At 34.8% G+C, this 20,580-nt stretch overlaps 1 pseudogene; it reads right to left on the bottom strand.

Annotated features, from left to right (window-relative positions):
* The window catches only part of LOC106803109 (uncharacterized), a 39,104-nt pseudogene extending 19,164 nt beyond the window's left edge, over positions 1–19,940 (bottom strand).
* Between the last annotated feature and the right edge of the window lie 640 nt (positions 19,941–20,580).

Here is a 20,580-nt window from a genome sequence, read left to right on the forward strand (position 1 = left end):
AGGCTTTATGAGGAAAGGAAATGAGTTCTAGGCTATACTTTTGATTTATTGCATAACTGAACACATTTACACAGAGAAAAGTGCTATTTTAATTTTACATACTTCAATAAACACACATACATATGTTCAACCTCTTGAACACATGTTCAATGAATTCTGGAAATAGAGTGAAAACATACATAAAAGTTCCACTTTTAATAATATTGTTTAGAATCCTATTATCTAAAATTAAGGATAGGTTTCTGGTATTTTTTTAAAGTGCACATTCTTTAATTCAGCCTTCTTAAACTATTTACTTATTAGATTGTTATTATGTTTTCTCCACTACAATATATTCATGCTCATCATCCTGGAACAATATGTAATGAATTTTAAAATCCTGTCAGTAGCCCTGCAATGTTGAATGAATGCCTACAACACCTTTCCTTGTAGTCAAGTTTTTGATGTTGGTATCACTAAGATTTCAAAATAGATCAAACAATTTTTTCATGAATGCTTTTCTTCAGGAAATTCTGATTCTTACAATCAAAGGTTTTTTAAGTACATTATCACATAATTTATCTCTCATGTTTATTATTTACTTATTATTTCAGCTAAGGCATACATTTTGAGAGATAATTTCCTTATCAGTTTCCTGGCTCAGCTCTCACTAAGGTACAAAGATGTATAGAAGGTCTGTGTCTCTTTAAATGTATTAAGTGCCCATTGGTGAAGTTTTTTAGAATTATGGAGTCTTAACTCTTTCTTCTTTCTTTGATTTAGTGCTGTTTTCTTCTATTTCCTAAACTTCTGATTATCTTCCACCTAATATCATCTTTCTAACCCTGGAAAATCTATCATGGCTATTGTGAAGCTCTTGGTCATTTTTCCAATGACTTGTCTATTTGTTCATCATATTTATTTCTTTATTTTTATATATGAGTTTTTCAATCTAATATCTATTATATTTGTTTTCCATTGTACCCAGCATGTTTTTAAATGCCTCCATTATACTTGCTATTTATTTATTTGAAAAGAATATTTTCTAATCTCAGGTTGCTCTCTCTAAGCTAACAAAAAGCCTGCTTTGATGTGATATTTGGGGAATTTTCTGTACATTGAAAACTCTGCTTATTTGCATTGGAGTCTCAAAAACAGTTAATGGAAATAACTTCTGAAATAGTATATATTAAACCAATATAGATGTCACCTTTTATTTATACTCATTAACTTGTAAAATGATCACTCTACTGCTGGGTAGAGAATGAACTGGAGGTGGGAGGCAACTGAGTCCATTGTTAAAGTCATTAAATTAGAAGAAGATGCAGATTTGGATTGTAGATGTGGGAGTAAAAATATGAATGACCTCATTAAAACAATGTAAATAGAACTGGCAGGACCTAGTGATGGAGTGAACTAGGCCTGAAGAAAAAAAATATTGTGAAGAATCTCTCTTTTGGATTTTAACACTGGCTGACTTTTACTAAACGGTGGAAAAGTGAAAGGGGAGTAGGTGGGTGAGAGATCAGAGGTTCAATTCTGAACACCTTATGCTTGAGGTGCATGTTACAGAACCAATTGGACATGTCAAATTGGGAGTGAGATAGAATATTCAAGGTTTCAAATGATAAATTCAGGTGGGAGTTATAAATCTGGAAGTTATTGGTATATAGATGACACAGAATAATAAAAATAATTACTAAAATTTAATAAGTACTAAGGCACTGTGCTGAGTGCTTGACATGTGTTACCTCAATTAATGCTGAAAACACCCTTTAACCTAAATATTATTATGAATTCCATTTTACAGGTGATGAATCTGAGACACAAGGAAGTTAAGCAACTTGCCAAACAAAAATCATAAAACCTGTGACTGTCAGAATTCAAAATATTCCTTTCTGCCTAAAAGCTTTCCACTCATAGCCACAATATTTTACTCAAGATAGACCATGAGAGGGAAGAAAATATAGCACAAGACTTAATGCTAAGTATCTTGGCATTTAGAAGATAGGTAAAGAAAATTAATGGGTAAAGGCAACTAAGAATTCCTGACCAGAAATGTAAGCAAAAAACTAGAACAATATATCAGGTAAACCAAGAAAATGAAACTTCAGGAAGTTTCTTACTTGAAACAGTTTAGCTGTTTCAAGTAGTGCTGAGGTGTGTGGTAAGATGAGAACTGAAAATGTGCATGAGACCCCACTGTTAGGAGAGCCATAATGTTCTTAGCAAGAAGAGCTTTGATGTGCATAAAAAAGTCAAAATGAAATGGACAAGAGTGAATATGGTTGAGTGTGTTCACACAGTGGACATATCCTGTACTTCAAACAATAACAACAACAATAAAAATAGAACCAAAAGATGTACTCATGCTCAGTAACAAGAATAGAACAGATATACACACATCAGGGCTAAAGCTGTGAGCCTTCTTGTTTCTGAGCCCAGGGGAACAAAACTATCTACCTGGGATGGAGAAAATAACTAGAAGCAAGATATGAAACCAAGCGTTAGGATGTGCCACTCCACTGCCTATTTGCCTGCTTTCAAAAAGAGAGGGAAAAAATCCTGTGTCCAATATAAACTAGGAGCTAAAGGTTTCAGAAAGTGAGCCTAGGGAAGAAGGCGTCTCCTCACCAGGAATTCAACGTAGCCACCAGCTGGCTCTGTGACTGGATCTGCACAGGGCAAAACCTCTCACCTGCCTTTTAAAAACATAGTTAGACTGGGACCTGGTGCTCCAAGTGGAAGAGGCTGGGAAAACACAATTAGGAAGACATAAGCATGGAGTGGGGTGAACCAAAAGAGAAGAAATTCAAGACATTTTAAAACCAGACACTCAAAATAGGTCTGTAAGCCACAAAAACAAAATGTTTGATGCAATCTAATGATAAGAAAGGTGACCAACAGAATGAATCAATGAAACATGAATGCATTTCAAATGAAATTAATTTTATGGAATCTTATGACTTTAGAATAAGTATATTTTGGGTGAGATAAAGGAAGACATAATGCCCATTAAAATAGAACACAAGTTTGTAATATAAAAATGGACATAAGTAAAACTACATCAAGTTAAAAAAAAAGGCCTATTGTGCTCTCTATGGTATATATATATAGCATATTGTAGTATATGTATATGTATATAAAGTATATTGCATACTTACTATTTTCCAAAGAACATTACATTTATTAATTCATTTCATCTTCAAAACAACTCATAAGGCAGCTACTTTTTATCATTATCATTTAAAAGACCAGGAAACCAAGGCATAAACATGATCAATGACGCCCAAGGTCACACAGCTAGTCAGTGATGAGGTAACATTTGTACCCATGCAGTCTAATTGCATAATCCATGTCTTAACAGTTTCTCTTTTTCTCTTTTCTCATTTCTCTATGCTTTCCCTTCTCATTTTCCCTACCCACTTCATCCTCCTACTTATTAATTATATTATTCACTCAAGTTTGCTTGTTTATTATTGCCTAAATAATTTGTCAAGAAATGAAAGTAGTGTTAAAGAATTCCATATCTATTATTTTTCCCTGAGGTTCTCTGTATATTGTTAGTTTTTCATTTATGTATTTTATAGTGTTACACAAGAAAATTATTATTAATGATTTTTTAGAAGCTTAAAAACACCACCTCTTTGATCCAACCAAAAGACCAAGAGGAGTTATAGCAGCTTTTAAGGCCTACTACCTGAGGAGGCCTTTTGCCCAGGCTATTGCTGCTACTGAGGAAGACACTGAGAAGACATTGATGCAATTCTGGAAGAATTACAACATCTATGACTACATCAAGAACCTTGCTTGGGCTTAGGGTAGCATCACCAAGGAGTTTATGAATGACCTCTGGAAGAAGACACTCAAGAAATTTGTTCCGTGACTTCAAGAGATTTGCCAAGGATGAGGAGGTTGCAAAAATCAAAAAGGCTGTGGTTGAGATGGCAAACAACTTGAATATTAGTGTGGATGAGCATGACGTTGAGGAGCTCCCAGAGGGGGTTGCTGAGGAACTGACTAATGAGGAGTTGCTGGAACTGGAACAGAACACACAGCTAAAGAAGAAGAAAGAGAAAAGGGAAGTGTAATAGAAAAAAAAGAAGAACCCTCAAGAAAATTCACAGTGAAGAGTTTAGCAGAAGCTTTTACAAACCTCAACAAGCTCCTTAAAAACTTTGAAAATATGGACCCCAACACCAAAAGGTTTTTATTAATGGAGAGAAGCATTCATGATGCATTATCAGCTTACAAGCAAATCTATGATGAAAAAAAGGAACAAACCAAGCAAATCACTGTGGACATATTTCTGAAAAGAGTGACACCTCCTCAAAAAGAGCATCAGGCTGGTCCTTCAAAAGATATTATAGAGGAAAGCTTTACCATCATAGGAGAGGACCACTCCATGCATATTACTGTCCCTGAAGACTTTCCAGTGAGACAACATGTGGTGGCGGAAGACAGTGATATTGATGATCCTGACCCTGTCTAGGCCTAGGCTAATGTGTGTGTTTGTGTTTTAGTTTCCAACAATAAAGTTTAAAAAGTAAAAAAAAAAAAAAAAAAATTTAATAGAAAAAAGCTTATAGAATAAGAATATAAAGAAAGAAAATATTTTTGCACAGCTGTAAATGTGTTTATGTTTTAAGCTGTTATTATAAAAGAGAAAAAATTAATAAAAATTAAAAAGTTTATAAAGTAAAAAAGTTACAGTAAGCTAATGTTAATTTATTATTGAAAATTTTTTTTAATAAATTTAGGGTAGCCTCAGTGTACAGTGTTTATAAAGTTTTCAGTAGTTACAGTAATGTCCGAGGCTTTCATATTCACTCACCTCTCACTCACTGACTCACCCAGAGCAACTTCCAGTCCTGCAAGCTCCATACCTGGTAAGTGCCCTATACAGATATACCATTTTCTTATCTTTTATAGCATATTTTTACTGTACCTTTTTATGTTTAGATATGTTTAGATACACAAATTCTTACCATTGCCTTACAGCTGCCTACAGTATTCAGTACAGTAATATGCTGTACATGTTTGTAGCCTAAGAGCAATAGGCTGTACCATAGAGTGCAGGTGTGTAATAGGATACACCATTTCAGTTGTGTAATTACACTCTGTGATGCTTACATAACAATAAAATCACTTAATGATACATTTCTCAAAATGTACCCCCATCATTAAGCAATGCATGACTGTGTTAAATATGTGTGTGGAATCAATAAGAAATGTCTTAACATTATTAGGAAGAAAGACTTTTAGTGGCAAGAGAAAAGAGACAAAAAATATAAACCAAGGCAATTAAGTAAATTTCCTATAATCTTAAATTTGCATCAAAATATTGATACAAACTCAAATTTATTTTTTCTTTCAAAATAATATACTTATCTAGCTCTACGACCTGAAAGGGCCTAGAAGAAATAACAACTTCATAGCAATAAACACCTTTAATACCCTGAGTATGGTTTTCAGTATCAACCCCAATAAAAAGAGATCTTGCAGTGACATCAGCGTCATGGAAGTGTGAGTCATTTCTTTTTTCTCTCCCCTTCAATGAACAACTAATTAGACATCCATGACCAAAAACAAAATGCCTCTGCACAGCACTTCATTCAAGAGATCCATACATCTATGCACCCAAAAATGGGTGGATTGGCATGGAAGAGGCAGTGGAGTGAAAGGACTGACAGTAGGGTTGGAGGCAACAGACATGGTGGCAGAGAAGGTGGCAGTAGAGAAGGCAGCAGCAGGTTGACAGGAGGACAGAACAATATTTCTAGCGGAGGAGGTAAAGAGTGAAGGCAGTGAGTGGGAGTTTGCCCACTGTGCGTTCTGCAGTTGGAGGGAACCATTGCTCTCTCTGAGGAAAGACCACAGTGACTGCGGAGAGGGAAAGGAAAGGGAAGTAGGCAGACAAAGAGAGCTGAAGTAAAGTTTCTCCTGTTGTCTGCACTGGGATTCTGGTCCACACATTTCTGGGATTCCCCCACTCGAGGGTCCCTCTACTGGGTAGTGGGCCCAAAGCCCCAAGGGCTATGTACACATCTCCCTCCACTCTGCCACCACCCTTTTTTATGCCATATTTTTCTTTTTAATATGTGTTCCCATTCCCAAACTTAGCGGTGAGTTAGCTCTGGTCAAAGAAACCAAAAATTTGTGCTATACCACCACCTTCTGAAAAACAAAAAGAAGACCCCTAATTACCAACTTGTTGAACTGTTAGAATCAAAGTAAACAAAGCCTTGCCTAAATAAGAAAGGTGTTCACTACTTCAAATGCAAAATCACTTTTCATCAAACGCCACGGAAAATCACTGTAATACAGTATCACAGAAAAGATAATTTTCCAGCAACTGAACCCAAAGACAGAATATTGTAATCCAACTGATAAAGAATTCAAAATAGCTGTTATGAAGTTAATTCAATGAGCTCCAATGAACTTAGGAATGCAGTACAATGACCTCAGGGATAAAATTAATGAAAAGGAATACTTTACCAAAGAGATGAAAATTCTAAAAAAAGAACCAAACAGAAATTCTGGAGCTGAAGAATTCAATAAATGAGATGAAGAATGCATTGGAAATAGAGTAGGTCGGATGGAAGAGAGAATTAGTGAGCTGAAAGATAGGAATCTAGAAATAATTCAGGTGGAATAGGAGAAAGTACTAAGATTTTTAAAAAGTGAAGAAACCCTATGAGAGCTATCAGATTTCATTGGAAAAGTCAACATAAGAATAATAGGTATTCCAAAGGGAGAAGAGAGGGAGAAACGGAAAGAGCTTATTTGAAGAAAAAATAGCTGAGAACTTCTGAAACCTGGGGAAGGAACTAGAAATACAAGTCCATGGAGCTAATAGAATACCTTATTATCTCAATGCAAAAAGACCTTCTTCAAGACGCATTATATTAAAATTGTCAAAAGTCATTGATAAAGAAAAAATTTTAAAGACAGCCAGGGGAAAAAAGACAGTAACCTACAAAGGACCCCCCATTAGGTGGTCAGCAGATTTCTCAGCAGAAACTCTACAGACCCGGAGGGAGTAGAATGATATAGTCAAAATATTGAGGATAAAAACTGTCAGTTAAGAGTATTCTATCCAGCAAGTTATGCATCTGATACAAAGGAGAAATAAAGGCTTTCCAAGACAAACAAAAGCCGAGGGAGTTCACCACCACTAGACTTGTCCTACAAGAAATGCTGAAAGAAGCTCTTCAACTGAAACAAAAAGACAAAAGTACACAAAACTCTGATTAAGGTGATAAATAGTCAGAGTTAGATAACTGTAACTCTTTTTAGAATAGTATATTAAACTCTAAATTATAACATAAAGGTTAAAGAAAAAGAGCATTAAAAATAACTATAGCTACCACAATGTGGTAACAAAATCAAAGCATAAAAAGAGATAATTTGTGATAGAAAAGGGGGGGCTGGCCCCGTGGCATAGTGATTAAGTTTGCATGCTCTGCTTTGGCAGCCCCGGGTTTGCAGGTGTGGATCCCAGGCACAGACCTACACACCACTCATCAGGACATGCTGTGGCAGCATCCCACATAAAAAATAGAGGAAGAATGGCACAGATGTTAGCTCAGAGGTGATCTTCCTCAGCAAAAACATATATATATATATTTTTAAAGGGGAAGAGTAAAAGGAGGGAAGCCTTATAGGCAAATGAAGATAAATTATTATCGGCAGAAAAAAGACTATTTTATCTATGAAACGTCTTTTGTAAACCTTGTGGTAACCACAGCAAAAGTCTCAAGTAGAGACATGAAACATAAAGAAAGGAGAGACAGAGCAAATCATTATGGAAAACCACTGACTTACAAAGGAAGACAGAAACAGAAGAAACAAGAAACAATGGAAAGACAAAATAACCAGAAGGCAAAAGATAAAATAGAAGTAGTAAATCCTTACATATCAGTAATCACCCTAAATGTAAATGGATTGAACTCGCCAATCAAAAAGCACAGAGTGGATGGATAGATTAAAAAACAAGACCCAACTATATGCATACTGGAGCCTCATCTCAGCTCCAAAGACACACATAAGCTCAAAGTGAAAGGATGGGTGAGACTCCAAATAAACGGAATCCAAAAGAACACAGGCATAGTCATACTTAGATCAGGCAAAATAGATTTCAAGCCAAAAAGGGTAACAAGAGACAAAGAAGGTCATTATATAATAATAAAGGGGTCAGTACATCAAGAAGATATAACAATTGTAAATGTATATGCTCCCAGCACTTGAGCACCAAAATATATTAAGCAAATAATAACAGATCTTAAAGGAGAAATAGACAAGACAATAATAGTACAGGACTTCAATACCCCATTATAATTAATGGGTAGATCATGCAGACAGAAAATCAAAAAGAAAACATTGGGATTGAACCACACTTTAAAACAAATGGACTTAATAGACATATAAAGAACATTTCACCCAATAGCAGCAGAATATGCATTCTTCTCAAATGCACATGGAAAGTTCTCTAGGATAGATCATATGATAGGACACAAAACAAATTTTACCAAATTTAAGAAGATTGAAATCATACCAATTATCTTCTCTGACCACAGTGGTATGAAACTAGAAATCAACAAGAGGAAAGTGAGATCTTGTAGAATGTGGAAATTAATATGTGGAAACTAAATAACACACTTTTAAACAACAGTTGGGTCAAAGAAGTCAAAAAGGAAATGAAAAATTACCTCTAAGCAAATGAAAATGGAAATACAACATACCAAATATTGTGGGACACAGCAAAAGCAATTCTGAGAGGAAAGTCTATAGCAATAAATGCATATATTAAGAAATTAGAAAGATCTCAAACAACCTATCTCTATACTTCAAGGAACTAGATAAAGAAGAATAAATTCAGCTCAAATTAAGCATCTTCCTTCTGCTTAATCTGGAAGGAAGAAAATGATAAATATTGGAGTAGAAATCAGTGAAACAGAGACCAGAAAAACAATAGAAAGGATCAAAGAGACTAACAGCTATTTCTTCAAAAAAATAAACAAAATTGACAAACCTTTAGCTAGACTAAGAAAAAAAGAGAGAAGATTCAAATAAATAAAATTAGAAAAGAAAGAGGAAACATTACAACTGCTACTACAGAAATACAGAGATTCATAAGAGACTATTATGAACAATTATATGCCAACAAATTACATAACTTAGAATAAATAAATATATTACTATAAACACACAACCTAACAATACTGAATCTTGAAGAAATAGAAAATCTGAAGAGACCAATAATGAATAAAGAGATTGAATCAGTACTCAAGAAACTCCCAACACAGAAAACTCCAGAACCAGACAGCTTCACTGGAGAATTCTATCAAACATGTAAAGAAGAATAACACTAATTCTCCTTAAACATTTCCAAAATAACAACGAGGACGGAACACTTCCAAATTCATTCTACAAAGCCAGCATTACTTTGTTACCAAAACCAGATAGGATACCACAAGAAAAGAAAACTATAAACCAATATCCCTGATGAAGATATATGCAAAAATCCTCAATAAAATATTAGCAAACTGAATTCAAAAGCTCATGAAAACCCCAAATCATAACCAAGTGGGATTTATCCCTGGGATGCAAGGATGCAACATATGCAAATCAATAAATGTAATATATCACATCAATAAAATAAAAGGTAAAAATCACGTGATCATCTCAACAGACACAGAAAAGGCATTTGTCAAAATATAATATCCTTTCACGACAAAAACCCTTAACAGATTGGTATAGATGAAACATACCTCAACATAATAAAGGCCATATACAATAAAACCACAGCTAACATTATACTCATTGGAGAAAAATTAAAAGTGTTTTCTCTAAGATCAGGAACAAGACAAGGATGCCCACTCTCACCACTTCTATTAAGTATAATACTGGAAGTCCTAGATAGGGCAGTTAAGCAAGAAAAAGAAATAAAAGGCATCAGAATCTGAAAGGAAGAAATAAAATTGTTGCTATTTGCTGATGATATGATCCTATATAAAGAAAATCCCACAAGGTCAGTCAAAAAACTGTTGGAATTAATCAAGGATTTTAGTAGAGTGGCAGGACACAACATCAACATAGAAAAATCAATTGTATTCCTTTACACTAATGATAAAGCATCTGTAAAAGAAATAAAGAAAACTATACAATTCACAATAGCGTCAAAAACAATAAAATACTTGGGAATAAATTTAACCAAGGAAGTGAAACATCTATACAATGAAAACAATAAAACTTTGATGAAAGAAATTGAAGAAAACACAAACAAATGGAAAGATATCCTGGGTTCATGGGTCAGAAGAATTAATATAGTTAAAATGGCCTTACTACCCAAAGCCATCTGCAGATTCAGTGCAATCTTCATCAAAATACCAAAGTCATTCTTCCTAGAAATAGAAGAAACAATCTTAAAATTTATATGGAATCACAAAAGGCCCTGAATAGCCAAAGCAATTCTGAGAAAAAGAACAAAGCTGGAGGTATCATATTTCCAGATTTCAGACTATACTACAAAGCCACAGTAATAAAAACAGTATAGTACTGGCAAAAAAAATAGATACATTGACTAATGGAACAGAATAGAAAGCCCAGAATTAAGTCCCAGTCACCTCATATTTGACAAGGGAGCCACGAATACCCAATGGGGAAAGAATAGTCTCTTCAACAAATGGTGCTGGGAAAACTTGAGAAACACATGCAGAATAATAAAATGGGACCCATATCTCACATCACTCACAAAAATTAACTCAAAATGGAGCAAAGACTTAAACATAAGACCTGATGCCATAAAACATCTAGAAGAAAATGTAGGGAAGAAGCTCATCAATATTGATCTTTGCAAGATTTTGAACATGATACCAAAAGCACAAACGACAAAAGTAAAAATCAACAAATAGGACTACATCAAACAGGAAAGCTTCTGCACAGCAAAAGAAACAGTTAACAAAATGAAAAGACAACCTATAGAATGGGGGAAAATTTTGCAAACCTTATATCGGATAAAAGGTTAATATGAAAAATATATAAAGAATTCAGTCAACTTAGTAAGAAAAATAAAACAAACAATATAAGTAAAAAATGGGCAAAAGAACTCAACAGATACTTTGCCAAAGAGGATATCAAAATGGCCAACAGAAACATGAAAAGATGTTCAACATCACTAGTCATCAGGGAAATGCAAATGAAAACCAAAATGACCTCACACCTGCTAGAATGGCTATTATCAAAAAGACAAGAGATAAGAGGTTCTGGTGAGGATATGGTGAAAAGGGAACACTTATACACTGTTGGTGGGAATGTAAATCAGTCCAACTGTTACTGAACCAAGTGGGCTCACCTCCTGGTGAGTTAAATAAGACTCCACACCAGTGGAAGTTGTCTCACAAAGTAAAATGTATTTGCAGCAAATAGGAGACAATGAGGAATCATTTTCGAAATCATGGCATCCTCAAACAAAGGGAAGCAGGACCTTTTATTTTAGATGGGGAATGAATATTCAAAAGGGAGAGGCAGATATTCACTCGCACAGGCTCAGATGGAAAACATGCTTCCACATACACTGCAGGTTACGGTAATGAGGCCTAAGCTCCTCCTGGAGAGATCTTAGCATTAAAAATAAGGCAAAGGTCATGGGCGTAGCTCTTGTGGTGAGGCTTGGTCAGTTTCAGGGTGGTTGGTGGTTGCATCTCCCTAACATACAAGAGGAAAAAAACAACTTGGAAAAACAGTTAAATGCTTCAAACCCACACTTGAGTTTCTCAGGGCACCTAGTTGGTGACACAACCACTATGAAAAACAATGTGGATATTCCTCAAAAAATTAAAAATAGATCTACCATACCATCCAGCAATTCCAATTCTGGGTACCTAATGGAAATGAAAACAGGATTTCAACGAGATATATGTACTCCCATGTTTATTGTAGCATTATTCACAACAACCAAGATATGAAAACAACCCAACTGCCTATCAATGGATGAATGGATAAAAATGATGTGGTTCATAAACACAATGGAATATTATTCAGCCATGAGAAAGGAGCCATGAGATTTGGGACAACATGGATGGATCTTGAGGACATTATGCTAAGTAAGATAAGTCAGAGAAAATAAAGTATAGTCATGCACCACATAATGCCATTTTGGTCAATGACGGACTGTGTATATGACAGTGGTCCCATAAAATTGGTACCCTCTAGCATGGGTGTGTGGTAGGCTATACCATCTAGGTTTGTATAACAGTCTATGAACATCATAACAGTCTATGATGTTCACACATAGAGGAAATCGCCTAATGATGCATTTCTCAGAACCTATCCCTATCGTTAAGCAACTCATAACTATACAGCAGGATATCACTTATATGTGGAATCTAAAAAGGCTAAACCTGTAAAATAAATAGACTAAAGTGGTGATGATCAGAGAATGGGCATGGGAGGAAGGATAAGAGTGATGGTGTTTAAAGGTACAAACTTGTAGCAAGTAATAAATAAGCCATAGAGATCTAATGCACAATATACTGAATATAGACAATGATATTGTACTATAATTATGAAATCTGATAAATATTGCTAAATCAGCAATCATATTACAAAATATAAATGTATCAAAGTAACATGCTGTACACCTAAAACTTACACAATGTTATATGTCAAATTTATGCAATAATAAAAAAAATTTCATAGATCTTATAGGGAGAGAAACACTGAGTAAATACCTTTTATGACATTATTTTTTACCACCTAGCCCAACTACTATACATTTGCTTGTAATTATTTTGAAAGGAACAAAAATAAAAGAACCCCAAGGCAGAAGCTTTTCAAAAAAATAAAGAGATCTTAGATAATGTTTGATGCTTAGACTGAGCAAGACACATAGAAGATGATGGTAAAGCAAGGAGATGATCAAATAGAGTCATGTCAAAAAGATACAGCAGACTTCCATTTTCTGGTCCAACATGAAAAGAGCTTGACAGTCATCATTCCTGTCCTCACAACAAGGAAAAAATGGAACAAACTAAAAATCAACAACTCTTCTTAGATCCCTCAGAGAATTGAGGTCACAGGACAAATCTCCGCTCTAAAAACTGGAGAGTCAGACGATACTAAGAATCACAGCTCACTGGGACCAGAAGCCTGCTGATGGAGCCAGGACTGGTGGGAACCTCCAGTATGACTGAGGAATTGCTGGAGGCTCGGTGCAAACTAGCTTGAAAGTCAAAAACACCAGGAGGGCCCAGCCTTCAGGACCTTCACACTTTTGAGAGCTTTAATACCAGGAGCCCTACCAGTTTCTCAGGGTGAAGATTGCAGAAAAATCCTCTTGTGCTTGTGCTTCCAGCAGGAAAAGGATAAAAATAATCATTTTGAAAAGTTCCCAGAGCGCTCAATTCTCCTAAACAAAGGGCTGCCCTCAAAAGAAACTATTTACCAGAACCTAATTGACATGGAAGAAGCGAATATCTAAATCAAACTCCCCGCAGCCTTTAACATGGGGAAGGAAAATACTCACCTCCTGCCCCCTGGGCTTACTGTCTTACCTAAGAGGGAGACTGAAAGCATTGGTAAAGGGCACAGCCCACAGGCACAGCCTCACTAAAACACTGAAACCTGTTAAAGATAAACGGAGGCATATTAAAAATTGTAAGAGTTTGAGCAAAAATTAAATCAAATTGGACAGAGCCAAACCAGAAATGGTTAAGAGTTTGGGGAGAGATGTTTGTAGAGAAGAGGTGGAAGCAAAATAAGGAAAGTATTGATTGGCTATAGCTTAAAGCCTAGTTGGCTGTTTGTGATTGGTTGTCCTTAGGTTTCAATTTTGTCATTTACGGGCTTAGATTTTGGTTTGCTTACTATGCCCCCAGGGCATCAGAGCTGCTTCAGTCTAATCATTTTAATTGTGCATGAATGCATACAAACACATACATGCTCATAGTTGGTAAGAAAAATCATTAAACTATTATCAGTTATCTCAAGATGCTCATTTTTTTAATTGTGTCATTTCTTAATTATTTCATTTCTATGTTTAGAATTAAGTGGCAGTTTGAAATAATGGCACTAGATTAGACTGTAGAGGAGGAAAGATCAGCATTTCAGCCCCAACTCTGACCCAAGTGTAACTTGGATCAAATAGCCTGGCCTATTTAGGAGTTAGTTTTCTCATATGTAATGAGAATATAATGTCAACTTCATAATGGTATTTTTACTAGTTTCCTCTGGCTGCTATAACAAATTACCACAAACTTGGAGTGTTAAAACAACACAGATGTATTGTCTTATAGTTCTGGAGGTCAGAAATCCAAAATGGGTTTCACTGGGCTAAAAAACAAGGTATCAGCAGGGCTGTGTCCCTCTTGGAGGCTGTAGCAGAGAATCCATCTCCTTGTCTTTTCTAGCTCCTAGATTCTGCCTGCATTCCTTGGTTCATGGACCCTTCCTCCATCTTCAAAGCCAGTATTGGGTGGTCAAGTCTTTCTCATGCTGCCATCACTCTGACGTTGACACTCGTGCCTCCCTCTTTCACTTTTAAAGACCCTTGTGATTCCACTGGATTCACCCAGATAATCCAGCATAATCTCCCCAAGATCCTTAATTCATTCATATCTGCAAATTCCCTTTTGCCATGCAACCTAACATATTCACACTTTCCAGGAATTCAAATGTGGACATCTTGGGGGCCACTAAATGTGTTCAAAGTGTTTAAAATAATGTTGTGACAAAATGATTCCATTTTTCTCTTATACTCTCCTCTTCTTCCTCCTCCTCCTCCTCTTTCTTCTCCCCCATTTTATGACACTATATATTTTTAAATTGATTTTTTGCATCTTTCATTTGAGAATCTAATCTGAATTTTTTTACTACATTTTTCATCCCTCTCATATTACTTTCTACCCTCTCCCTTTCAATATTTATTTTAGCATCCTTTTTTTTTTTTTTTTTTTTTTTTTTAAGATTTTATTTATTTTATTTTTCCCCCCAAAGCCCCAGCAGATAGTTGTATGTCATAGCTGCACATCCTTCTAGTTGCGGCATGTGGGACTCGGCCTCAGGATGGACGGAGAAGTGGTGCCTCGATGCACACCCGGGATCCGAACCCGGGCCGCCAGCATTGCAGCGCGCGCACTTAACCACCAAGCCACAGGGCCGGCCCAAGCATCCTTGAGTCTTAAAAAAAGTAATCCTGTTTGACAGTCAATTTCTGCCTGCTATTCCCTCATGATTGACTATTGATATCTCCTTGCTATATTCTCACATCATCCTCATGCTCTCTATTTGCCTTCGCTCTGTCACCTCTAAGGATGCGTCATTTATGAACCATTTTCTCAAATGTTTTGACTATTATGTTACCTCTAGATGAGCAGTTTTTCTCTTGAGATACTAAATACATTGACACCTCACACTTGTGCAAAACTCAGGATACCTCCTTGTTGCTCTGTTTTAAGGGAAATGTTTCTTGGTGGGTTTTCATATTCTAAAATTTGCCCCACATGTTTGAAGAACTGTTAATGGAGAAAGAATTTCATCACTCTGTATCTGAGCATTACAGCAAAGCAGAACTTTATCAAGTATCTAGTGAGAAGGATCAACACAGACAACTAATAGAAATAACCCAGTACACAAAATGACATTAATGCAAAATTGAATTTTAGAAGTGCATGCAATGTACAGTGAAATAAAGTGGAAATGGGCAATTTCTTAAGGCATTTAATCCATCTAGAATGCCAGAGTGGATTGTTTAAAGTTGGAAACAAATATTTTTGAGGCAAGAATTGTCCTGATGAATACTCTTTTTTATTCAGTTCATTAAACCATACACCTTGAATGACTTTAGTTAATATTGCTTTCATGGGTGAAAAGGAAGAGAGTTTTGTGCGTATAATTGACTGTGTCCCCTCTTATTAATTAACTGTTAATAGTAATAATAGAGGTATGCTAGAGCTAAATATTTTCTAGAGATGTATTAATTACTAACAATATTTAAAATGACCAATAATATAATAATATATTAATTAATATATTATATTAGATAAAGAATATGTCTAAATAATGCCAGGTATCCAGAAGAAACCACAAGATATCCAACAAATATTCAACAATTGATTGAATAAGTATTTGGAAATATCCAGTTAATATATTGAATTTTTTTCCATTTTATCTCAATATTTGTTGTTATAGAAACACACTTTCCAGAAAATTAATTGCTTTTGTCATTTTGCATTTTCCATTTGCTGCCTGGACAATATTTCACCAAGATAGAATACTATAGTTACCTTATGATGATGTGTATTTTCTTGGTAAAGACAAGGGTCATCAACCCTCCATTAGCAGTGCAGAGATATCAATGAAAGTCAAAATTACATATATGCTTTGCATAATATTATAAATGAATAAAATTAGGATAAAACTGATCTTGCTTGACCAGACCCAAAAGCATCACTGTCATTCATTTTGTAAGGTCCTGTATTAAACTGCAGCACCCTGGACCAAAAATGGTTTTAGTAATGTAGTATTAAAGTTCAGATGTTATACTTGTAATTTTATTCTCATTAATTGGTGTTCCTTTCACTTGGACCAAGTCAAGCTAGCCAAGACTGGGTTGTACAAAATATATGTACAACAGCAGTCTATCATTTTAATATCTAGTTCACTGTAAAATATAATGAAATAGAAATTTCAAATATAAGGCTTGACTTAGGTTAACACATCCAGTTGAACTTTAGCACATATGGTTCACCAAAATATGAGAAAATATTGACTTGTGAGATGCTGAGGTCCAATAGGAGGAGCCAGAAAATATGAAGAAAACTAGGGTACTCTGAAGTCACAGAAGAGGAGAGGCAGGAAGAATGAACTGACTCCCTTAGCTGGCGTGAGGTTTGTGGAAGGAATGGACATGAAAACACCTGGATATTGCTTTGTCTGCTGCCTGGACCAAATAGTTGACATCTGGAAGGGGTTTTGTCAATATGAGGAAACAGTGGGGAGGAAATGTCCGGACTTAGATGATGTCATCCAAGCAACAAGCTACAGACGCTTTGGAGGAATGTGGTAATGACGTCAACACCATCTGGGTTCAAAGCTGTAACAGTGACTCATGAATAGACAATAGATCAAGGCTCAACAGGAGCTGACGAGGGGGCAGGTTATACGTCAGTGTCCTATGAGACCAAAAAATCAAATAGAAAATATAGACAAAAATGGCTTTCAGTGAGATGCATTAGAAATCTCTTGAAGAGACAACAGGCACAGACAACAGTTTCAATGAATCTTGCTGTGAGCCTGGTTATGGGCTAATATAGTTTTTTGTTATCTGGAATCATGAGAGAACTATTGGCTAGTTATGATCTAGAGAATTGCAATTGCAAATGTAGCAAGCACTATTCAAAACATGTTATATCTTTTACATTGTTCAAAATGACTTGACATTATTTAATTTAATACAACAATCATACAAAAAGAATACTCTTTTAACTCTACAGATAAGAAAACTGAAGCATGGAGATATCAAGTCTTTTGTACAAACTTACTCACTAAACCAATAGCTAAGCAAGCATTCAAGCCAAATATGTCTGATGTATCACTTTTCTATTAAACATACCAATTCAAAAAACACTTAGATTAAGCTGAGAAAGAAATACACAGCAACACTTCTTTAAAATTTCTCCAGCCTTTGAGAATACGTATCACTGATAAATAAACGTATAATAACTCTTAGTTTCAATTTAACCACATAAAAGTAATAGACTATCATTTCCATTTCTAATGAAGGTTAATATTTTCTATTGCTCACTTATAATTAAAGAAATTATAATATGTTCAGTTTTTTTAATCTGATCTTAGCAAAACCTAATCCCCAATAAGATGCAAGATGACATGTTACATAGGTATGAATTTTCATATGAATTCTATTACACATGTAAAGTTATGCAAAAGTAGACTTGAGTCATAAAGAGTTTATATATATATATATGTATATATATATATATATATACACACACACAATACTAGTATCTGTATATACATGCCAAAAGTTGGGGGTTGAAGAGAGAGCTAGGACTATAGGATAGAGGAGTATTCTATCCTTTTCTCTTTTTGTGGGCGAATTTATCCTTCTAATTGGATACGAATTGTAGAGTTCGTTCCATCTTGTCTCTCTCTCCTCTTTTTTCTCTAATTTCCTTAAATTTAACTTATCTTTCTTCACTGTCCTGTTTCTTTTCCCTTCCTTTCCCAAGAGTGGAAGGACATAGGGTTAGCAGAGCTGGAGGAGAATGTATATATTGCAATTCTTTATTTTTCCTCTTCAAGTCTTGATAGAAACAAATAGTCATTCATTTGAATTGTTAATTACCATCTACAGTATAACATGACACTCTAAAATGTTGAGAATTACTACTGTAACTTTTTTACTTCATTATTTCATATATTTTTGGATGAAATACCTACTAAAATATGTAAAAATTCTAGTGTTTGTTAATTTGTTATTTATATAAATAATTCTTTATTTTCACAAATTTGACTTAATTGGTTTAATTTCATTAAAGTAACAGTGCCAAGACATCCAAATAAATGTATTGACATAAAAAGACTTTTATAAATTGAAGGACAATTGTCAATTGACACAAAATTGAGTAATTGGATAATTTGTGGAAATTAACTGTTTAAGTTAGTAAATTGTGAAACTGTATTAGAGTTGTCTTGGTCATCATAAATGAATTCTTCTGGTATCTGATAAAGCTTAGGAAGAAAGTAATTATCGAATTCTTTCGAATTCTGTTTAGTAAACGAAGGATTGCTTTTCCTTTCTAGCCCACTTAATTTGTATGTTTAAGAAAACTATTTATAGAGAGGCTGAGTGCATTGGAAAGATCACTACTCTACTTAAGTTGGTATTTTTCAGCATTTTCTCTAGCCGATGATTTACAAGGTGCCAGAAGCCCTAATGGAATCTTTAATTTTTTGTCAGCTCTCTATGTTCTCTAATTATCTAAGTTTTAATTATGGACAAATCTTACACAAATTTAATAATGCTTCAGGAAATTTTATAGAAGTATTCTAAACTGAATTATGGTGTCAGGGAGTTCATTCTAGTCAGTCTAGAATAGAGCAGAGATTGTGAAAAAATGATCACTAAATTTAATGGCTATTCACATTTAAATCATTATAAACATAATATCTCACAAAACTTATTGACAATATAAAATTAAATTTGAAATTTAAAAATCTACTAAGCAATGTTTAAGAATTCAAACACAATACTGAATTTAAATTGTCTTATAATTAATAAGAAAAATGCTGAAACAAGAGAAAACCATCATTCTTCTCATCTGAACAAATACAAGTGCTAATAATGTCAATATTTAAATTAAGTAGTAAGATACATTATTCAAAAAACCATAGCAGCAACATAAAAGTGGGCATAATAGTATACTAAATTGCACAATTAAACAAATTGTGACATCATTCTTACATGTTTTCTAATTATTAGAATAAATTCGTAGTCAAAAAAATTCTCTAGGAAAAGAAATGGATCTGAAATCCTGAACTCTCTCAGTTCAATTAAACACTAAGTAAAATAGTATTTTGAACAATAAAAATACCCTTAGTCATCAAAGTTTAATATTGTAAGTGAGCATAAGTGAGGCCATCTTGTTACACTAAATGGCCCCAGCCCCTCCTCTGTGTGACTACTCACTGCTCTGCACGTACTCAAAAAAATTCACATGCTCTCCTGATTTACGGCCTCTGCTTACGTAGGTAATCTTCAACAGCTTGACAAATTAAAAACTTTGCTCTATGAGTTTCTCTCCAGGAATAGACTGACCACAGGTGGGAAACATACCTATGAGGTATCCATCACAGCTGACAGAAGAATAGAACAATGTGATGCCTGTAGCCATCACTCCTGGAGACCAGCATCCCAGGACCCCCTCCTTACTGCCCATTTTCCCTATATAACTGCCTCAAGATTCTGTAATCTTGGAAGATGGGTCTTTGAGAGACTAGTCACCTGTCTTCTGATTTGCCAACTAATCTAATTAAACTTCATTTCTCGATCTCTAACTCATTGTGATTAACTGGCTCAGATCGTGGTGAGTAGAGGGAGCTCATTGCTTGGTATCAATATTTCATTATAATTAATTCTTGTGACATAATTAGTTTAGATACAAAAGAAGGTGATGATTAAAATACAGTACTGACAATCCAATGTAGTCCTATCTGTTTTCAGAAATTGAGTGGGTAGTTACATCCATGAGAGAAAAAAATGAGAGTTATACCAAAGAAAGAGAAAGACATCCACAGGGATACCCATCCTGACTCTTACTCTTGGCCTCAGTGTGAACATCTGTGTTCTGTAAGGAAAAAGGACCACTTTGTGGGCAGGAAGAGGTATGACATCCTTACGCATGTCCTTTACATAACTTGCATTCTATTCTTTTATTTTTGCCATTGACCGAAGAGTTTCAGATTGGTATTAAGAAAATATGGATGATAATGGTGATTATGATAATGATAATATTAAATTCCCTAAACATTATCTTGCAAAGTAAAGGGTACTTAGCTTTAAAAATATTCTTTCTAACA

This window comes from Ceratotherium simum, chromosome 1 (genome assembly GCF_057802395.1).
Source record: "Ceratotherium simum simum isolate JZ-2026a chromosome 1, ASM5780239v1, whole genome shotgun sequence".
NCBI lineage: Eukaryota > Metazoa > Chordata > Mammalia > Perissodactyla > Rhinocerotidae > Ceratotherium > Ceratotherium simum.